Source organism: Musca domestica, unplaced genomic scaffold (genome assembly GCF_030504385.1).
Source record: "Musca domestica strain aabys unplaced genomic scaffold, Musca_domestica.polishedcontigs.V.1.1 11, whole genome shotgun sequence".
Lineage (NCBI taxonomy): Eukaryota > Metazoa > Arthropoda > Insecta > Diptera > Muscidae > Musca > Musca domestica.
In genome coordinates, this window is record NW_026712133.1 from 3,372,737 (window position 1) to 3,381,289 (window position 8,553).

The following is an 8,553-nucleotide window of genomic DNA, read 5'->3' on the forward strand; positions in this document are numbered from 1 at the left end:
ACCAATCACATACGTTAAAGCTAACAGAAAATTGAATATGTGTTGAATTTTCTAAAAATGTTGCTCTTTTGAAAAGGGATGGAAAGGTCATTATGACAGCTCCCAAGAAATGAAGTTTTGTACAAATTCCAAATAAGAGTTGAAGATAGGGCAAATGCAAGTTTAAGTCACACTAATGTCAATTGTCTGCAAGAAATGGGTTAACATAAAATGGTTGATGATTTAGAAAATGTTAAGCCTGTAGGCATATGCAAAGTTCAGGGTCGTCGTCCTTTTAAAGATAGTCGTCCAAAGCCCAGTCGCATTCTCGAAAGAATTCACAGTGATATATGTGGATCAATTGATCCGCGAACATGTGATGGTCACATGTATTTCGTAAGCTTCATATATAATTATAGCCACTTCGCATTCATATTCCTATTCAAAAGAAAATCAGATGCATTTGACAAATTTGTCGAAATTGAAGCAAATGGCCACGGCAATGCATAATACCTGGGTATCAGCAGTAACTGTAGACCAAGGTACAGAATATCTTTCAAACAAAGCAAAGGAATATATAAAAATAAAAGTAATCCAGCCACAACACACAGTTTCTTTTATCCCCTAGAAAAACTGGGTTGCTGAAAGATTTAACCGCACTTTCTATGCTTATAGAATCTGGTTCTTCGATAGAATTATGGAGAGAAACAGCCTTAACAGCAACATATCTTATAAATAGTACTCCCTGCAAATCCGTTTCTGACTACAAGACACCTGCCAAACTGTGGTACAAGTTTAAGCCTAACATTTTAAAACGAAGAATTTTTTGATGTAAGGCATTTGTCTGGGTTGCTAAACAGAAAAGAAAACAAGAAAAAAGCTGTATGTTGGGCCAGGCAGATGTTTGAATGCCCTCACCATGTGGAACGAATTTGGTAATTCTCAAAAACAAAAAATCCGTTAAAAATTCTGTTAAAACCCTAAAAATACCGAATATAGCTATTATATTAGGGACTAAACGGCTACATGGACCTGCATACGTAACATTTGTCATAAGCCATTACAATATTAAAATGCGAAACTCAAAATATATATGGGAAGGTACCGTTATATGGGGGCTATACGAAGACGTGGACCTGCACAGACAATTTTCTGTTTAAGGATGTAGTATCCATTACGAACTTTCAATACCAAATTTGAAACAATTCCGGTGACATAACATACATTTGTTTAAAATTTTATCAATCTACTTCAATTCATTCGGATGCTAGATTGATTTCCACAGCCGGACGGATATCGCTAAATCGACAGACTTTTATACTGATGAAGAATATATACTTTGCGGAATCTAAATTGTATATTTTGATGTGTTACAAACGGAATGACAAAATTAATATACCCTCCATACCATGGTGGAGAGTATAAAAAGTGGATTTAAAACCAAAATAAATTGTAATGAAAGGTTATGTGTGTAATTGATACAGATTGTGGAATCCAAAGACCAGAAACATAGCTATTGCAAGAGATGTTCGTTTTGTCGAAGACTGTTTTACTTATTTACAACAACAGATTCGGGAAAAGAAAATCCTCAATTGCTTTTAAGATATCGCAGCAACGAGCAAGAGGGGCAATATGTAGAGAATCTCGTTTCTGCTGAACATTTCAGCAATGGTGAAAGTAACTACTATTAACGAAGCAATTTCCCATTGCCAATTCTGCAATTTCCCATTGTATAGTGGAGCCTAAAACATATGACATAATCATCAGAAAGATAATTGGATGAAAGCTGTGAATGAAGAGCTTTTCTCTATTGAAGAAAATCGTCTTTGGGATTTGGTTACACGCCCTGTCAACCATAAAGTATCGAAGTCCAAATGAGTATTTCGCACCAAAGAGGATGCAAATGCTAATCCCGTCCGATACAAAGCCCGACTAGTAGCGAAAGGTTTCCTTCAGAGAGCCGGAATTGAATATGAAGAGACCTATTCACCGGTGGCGAAACTTAGTAAAATTCGGATAATATTAGCGATGAGCGTTAAGAGACATTTGCACAAGCTTAGTCCAATACAATCCCAAGGCAGCGGGTTCTACGATACCGGATTGACCCGAAAAAAACAAGATCCCAGTTTCGGCCAGCGGCTGCCCACCCAGTATGTACATGTTTGTGTTTGTTTATTTTTCTGCATTGGGACCAGAATATCTCGGAATGCTTGCTCCGGATTTTATTGGTCCGTGCCGGGATTGAAGAAAACCCCGGACCGTGGTTCTGCTCGGTTTGTCAGAACGTCATCCACCACGGATCTGTTTCGGTGCGATGCAATGGATGTAGAGTATGGGTGCACTTTAAGAACTGTTCCGGACTAAGGCGTTTGAGAGACTACAGCGAAAGGGATTAAATTGCGACTTGCTGCAGTAACGTAGTCCCCAGAGAGTCCACTTCTTCGTCGTCCTTATCAGAGATGTCGTCGGAGTATGGCACTCCACCGCAGTCTCCAGAACAGCAATAAACACCTCAGCACCTAACGCCACATGTTGCTGTTGCAAAATAGATGAGATAGTGGAATTTATGAGTCGGAGGAATATTAAGATCGCAGCGGAACAGGAAACCAAGCTGAATGAAATTTTCAGCCTACAACATTGTTATGGTTACAACGTACTAAGGAAGGATCGCACCAGAAGTGGAGCTGGGGGATTTGCGTTTCTGTTACACCATTCTGTTCAGTACAGACCTATCTCGTTTTAGCTGGTCTCTAGTGACCCATACATGGAATGTATGGGGGTAGCAGTCAAGTGTGGAACTGCCGAGGTAGAGGTGCTTAATGTGTATATCCCGCCGATTAATAGCTGTGAACCGCGTTATTTGCCTGATATTAGCTCATTGTTGGTAGGCAATAACCACCTGGTACTAGGGATTTTAATGCCCACCATGAGCTGTGGTATTCCGTCCTAGGTAAAGACCAGACGTTAACGAGGATCCCCCACCCGAATAAGAGGAGAGTGTCACAGTTTGCCAGACTTAACCATAGTGTCACCCGGTCTGATGAATGACATGACTTGGCAACCCGTCATTTCTCTTGGCTCAGACCATCTCCCGATAATCGTCTCCATAAGCAGTTCGCCTGATTTCATAACCTCTGGACGCCGCACTTTCCTTAACCATGGGAAAGCTGACTGGCCAAAGTTCAGAGAATTCACCAACCGCCGCTTCAGAGAACTGCCCAACCTTTCTGATGTTCGGATAGCAGAAAGGATTTTCTGAAACATCATCAAAGCTGCAGCCGCTCGCTATATACCTGCTGCTCGAATACCCGAGATAAGACCAAACTTCCACCAGAGGCAGCGGGATTACCAAACGAGCGTGATGATCTTCGTCGTAACAACCCTACTGATCCTTGAATCAGTGATTTGACAGTGGAAGTCAACCGCTTGGTACAGGAGCATAAGAGGAAAAAGTGGCTAGACCATCTGTCAGTCACTTTTAACGACGTAACGGTGACTGATGCGAAGAGATACGCGGAGTATTTTAACGGACAATTTGTCGAGCACCCCGAGAGCGATAGGGCGAAGCGAAGAGTACTATGTCGTATAAGAGCTCTTCCCGCCGAGGAGGAACCACTACAGTTTACGATGGGTGATGTTGCAAATGTCATCCGTAACGCTAAGTCATCCCAAGCGTTGGGCCAGGACGGAATCTCAATGGTAATGTTGAAGCAGCTGGATACGCCGGGAGTCGAGTACTTAACGAAAATCCTCAATTCGTCGCTAGCCACCAACATAGTGCCCGAAACCTGGAAAATTGGCCGGGTGGTCAAGGATGCCAGTAAAGGTGAATCGTACAGGCCGATTTCGCTTTTGTCGCCAGTAGCTAAGACTTTTGAGGCTTTACTCCTCCCCAGCATTAGAGAAAGCTATACAGTTGCCAACCACCAGAACGGATTTCGTCCACACCATAGTACAACAACAGCATTACACGCCATTTCCACACATATTAGTAGAGGACTGAACCAGAACAGGCCATGTGACAGAACCTATCAAAGGCATTTGATACGGTCAATCATGCCATACTGTTTGTGGAAGTGCAGGGAACTACCCTCCGGCCAAGTTTGTAACGTTGGATAATCAACTATATGTGTGGACGACAGTCGTACGTGAAATTCCGGAACAAGAAGTCCAAAGCCCGTAGAGTGAAATAGGGAGTTCCCCAAGGTGGGATGATATATCCGGAACTGTTTAACCTCTACCATTCCGGAATTCCTCGACCTCCAGACGGCATTGAGATCATCCGTATGCGGATGATTGTACGATCATGGCGTCGGGCCCATTGGTCGATGACATGTGTGAAATGCTGAACCTTTATCTCACGGAGCTTGCCGCATATTTCCACGCGAGGAATATGAAAATATCCGCCACGAAATCAACGGCCACACTCTTTACCACATGGCCTGCGGAGATGAGAACACAGCTGAATGTGCAGGTCGAGGGGAATTTAATACCGACCACGAACTACCCCAAGATTCTAGGGGTCACGTTCGACAGCATGTTCAAGTCGTCCGCGCAAACCACAGCTATCTTCGACAAGATGAACGGTAGGAACAAGGTCCTCAAAGCGCTAGCTGGCAGCACTTGTTGTGCGGACAAAGAAACCTTGTTAACTCTTATAACGCGATAGGTCGGTCTGTGATCAGCTATGCGGCTCCAGTGTGGTCTGCGAATACAAGTGCTACGCAGTGGAAGCATATCCAGACCTGCCAGAATGCCGCCCTGAGAACTGCGACACCAGTGGACCATCTACATGAGGAGGCGAAAGTCCTTCTCTTACGTCAGCATAATCATATGCTTTCGTTGGAGTACCTGCTTGGGCGTTACAGTGAGAGTCATCCCAACCATCATATGGGGGATAAATCCCACCACCCAGGCGTGTCAGGAAGGACATACATGATCTAGAGAGGGAGGTCCAGCGCTACAAAAGAGAACTTCTAGATCAAGAAGCCTATCAGGCAGGTCTGAGTGGCATTCATACCGATGCAGTCGCAGATGCTATTAGCAACTATAAAATGAATGTCATCCTCGGAGTCCACCCCCATCTATTGCAGCTGAAGAACGTCAGCTGCCTAGACAAACCATGGTAGTTTTGGTGCAATTACGTTCAGGATGGTGTAGTCGTCTCAATTCGTACTGGGCACGAATTTATGAAGATGTGCGTAACGCCTGCGCGGCTTGTGGTACAGGCCCGCACAATACGCTGCACCTCTTTAATTGCACAGCCAAACCTACGCAACTCACTCCAGAAGATCTCTGGCTACAGCCTATGAAAGTATTCGAATTTCTAAACCTGGAGCTGAAACCAGATTAGCAGAACGCAAACACATGCATGTACTACTGTTACAACAATAACAACCAGCTTATTGTAAAACCTCCATTTCTTTACGGGATTTTAAAAGAAGGTATTTACATGGAAGGTGCTGACGGAGATTTCTTGCTCCAGCTTTGGTTTTGTACTTGCTACTATATGTGGATTATGTTTTTAATTGCAGTAAATGATTTGAAAGCAATAGAGAACTTAAAATCCGATTGTGGACCCCTACAATATTATTATTACAATCAGAAAAATCACATTGAAAATATATTAAAAAATTCTAAATAAAAGAGTACAATCCTACAAAAACTTCAATAAAAAAGGCATTGATTCTTCTTATAGAAACCCAAGAATTAACGGACAAACCATACCGGGAATTGCTGGGAAGTTCAATGTATTTAACCATTTAGCGATGTCTGTCTATTTGTCTATCAGGGGAAAATGTGTTTAAAAAATTGACCTGACTAGGAATTGAACTAGGGTCACCTGGGTCGCAATCAACAATCACAACTTCAGCACCAATCGAGCCACAACGCTATTGATGATTACGCTATCTAAATAAAAACAATAGTTTTACATGTTGATGGCGGCTAGCTTGAATATATACTAAAGGCAATGATTTCTTGTGAGAAATGCAACTACATGAAAGGGCAACAGCTTAACATCTGTATACGTCAACCAAATAAACTGTTCATTTTTGTACAAAAACAATTTTATTAAAATAATGTGCAAAATAACAATATGTGCATTCTATTATTTAAATTATAATAAATTATAATATTTTCTTCTTGGCTTTTTGCGGAAAATTTCATATTTCTATTCCTATATCAGCTGTGAGCAAAGTAGAAAGAAATAATTTTAGGGAGTAAAAAATTTCATTTTTCATAATTTGTCATGAACTTTTTGATACATCGATATTGTGAACCAAATATTTAAAATTAACAAGTCCTCAATCTGTTTTATAAAATAGACATCATGTTCAGAATATATTTCATCTAATAATAGTAATAAAATAGTAGAACAAAAACTGAACTATAAATACCAACATTTTAATTTTCATGGACCGTTACTTTTCATGACAATGCTGTTAAGAGTTTCAGATGCAACATCAACATGAACTTTTGTTTATAAACATGTTGCTTGATGCAGATTGCGATGATGGTCAGGTTGGTTGGTCAAATCCGCACTGCGGCATGTTGCTTGTATTTTTAATTTTTATTTATTTTTTTTTTTTGGAACATAAAACTGATGAATTCGGTAATGTTTTAAAAATGGTACAATTTGTTTATCATTAAATACAATAGACTTACCAATGTTTCATAATATTTATTATACCCTCAGCCATATGGCTAGAGAGTGTATATATCATTGGTACGGGTTAAACATTAAAATAAAATAGCGAGTTCCGTCCGTCTGGCTGGCTGGTGCGCACGATAACCCTCGAAGGGAGTATCCCCCTCACCCACAAAAGGCCGAAATTTTCAAAAAATATATTTTCTGCACATAAAGAGAAACGATAATCCACTTTTGGTCCAACCTTGCAAATCCTTATATTTGCGTCAGTGCTAGGTCAAATATTTTTGAAAGGAAAACATGAAGGAAGAAGACCTATCTATCGAAATAGTTAAGCAAAGGCTATTGGATGATGCGAAGAGACAAGATCGATGTGACATGGATACTTCCACAACGTCTGCATTTAGTCCTGTGAAAAAGTCGAAAAATTCTTTAGTGTGTGTTTCCGCTGTAAGAAAAAGATTTGCCGCGTTTATTTGGAAAGGCGGAACCTCTATAATACAGCGTCAGCTTCGAAGTCAGTGTGTTTCATGGCAGCGGTCCTAGACGGTAAGATAATTTAAGATAAGTCTAAAGATTTAGTATTCAAAATAGATCCATGATTGGTGTTTCAAAAATCTCCAAATTGTAAATGAACCACAAACGTTGCGAAAGACATTATAGTTCTTTTAGCTTACAAGAAAGATGCAATCAAAGGATATTGCAAAGATACACCAATCACAATGAAAGATGTCCTATAGGTTAAAAGACTTCGGGGTAACATGTTGTCAGTGCCAAAGCTAATAGAAAATGGAATATGCGTTGAATTTTCTAAAAATGTTGCTCTTTTGAAAAGGGATGGAAAGGTCATTTTGACAGCACCCAAGAAAGGAAGTTTGCACAAATTCAAAATAAGAGTTAGGCAAATGCAAGTTAGGGCAAATGCAAGTTTAAGTCACCCTAATGTCAATTGTCTGCAAGAAATGGGTTAACATAAAATGGTTGATAGTTTGGAAAATGTTAAGCCTGTAGGTATATGCAAAGTTCAGGGTCGTCGTCCTTTTAAAAATAGTCGTCCAAAGCCAAGTCGCATTCTCGAAAGAATCCACAGTGGTATATGTGGATCAATTGATCCGCGAACATGTGATGGTCACATGTATTTTGTAAGCTTCATAGATGGTTATAGCCACTTCGCATTCATATTCCTACTCAAAAGAAAATCAGATAAATTTGACAAATTTGTCGAAATTGAAGCAAATGCCACGGTAATGCATAATACCTCGGTATCGGCAGTAACTGTAAAACCAAGGTACAGAATATCTTTCAAACAAAGCAAAGGAATATTTTAAAAGAAAAGGAATCCAGCCTCAACGCACAGTTTCTTTCACCCCCTAGAAAAACGGGGTTGCTGAAAGATTTAACCGCACTTTCTATGCTTATAGAACCTGGTTCTTCGAAAGAAATATGGAGAGAAAACTAAGAGTTTTTGGATGTAAGGCATTTGTCTGGGTTGCTAAACAGAAAAGAAAACAAGAAAAAAGCTGTATGTTCGGCCGGGCCGATGTTTGAATGTCCTCACCATTTTGAACGAATTTGGTAATTCTCAAAAATTTCTCAGATTCTCAAAATTATGATTGTGTTTTTAATACATTTAATTTTATTTAATAATTAATTATTTTTGTTTTATATTATATTTTTTCATTCCTTAATCTAAGCTCCTACGCTATGCTCCACTGCCGCAGCTCTGCTACTGCTTTGTTGATATTGCGTCAAGTTGCTCTGCTACCGCTGTGCTGATGTTGCTGCACTATATTTGGCTACTCAGGTGTCAAGAACTTGTGGGAAAGTTAAATGTGCTGAGTAGCAGACGCGTATAGCGTTCAGTTACCTAAAAAATGCCAAAACTATGGGAATGATGAAATAAGTGTATTTCTTCACGATAACTC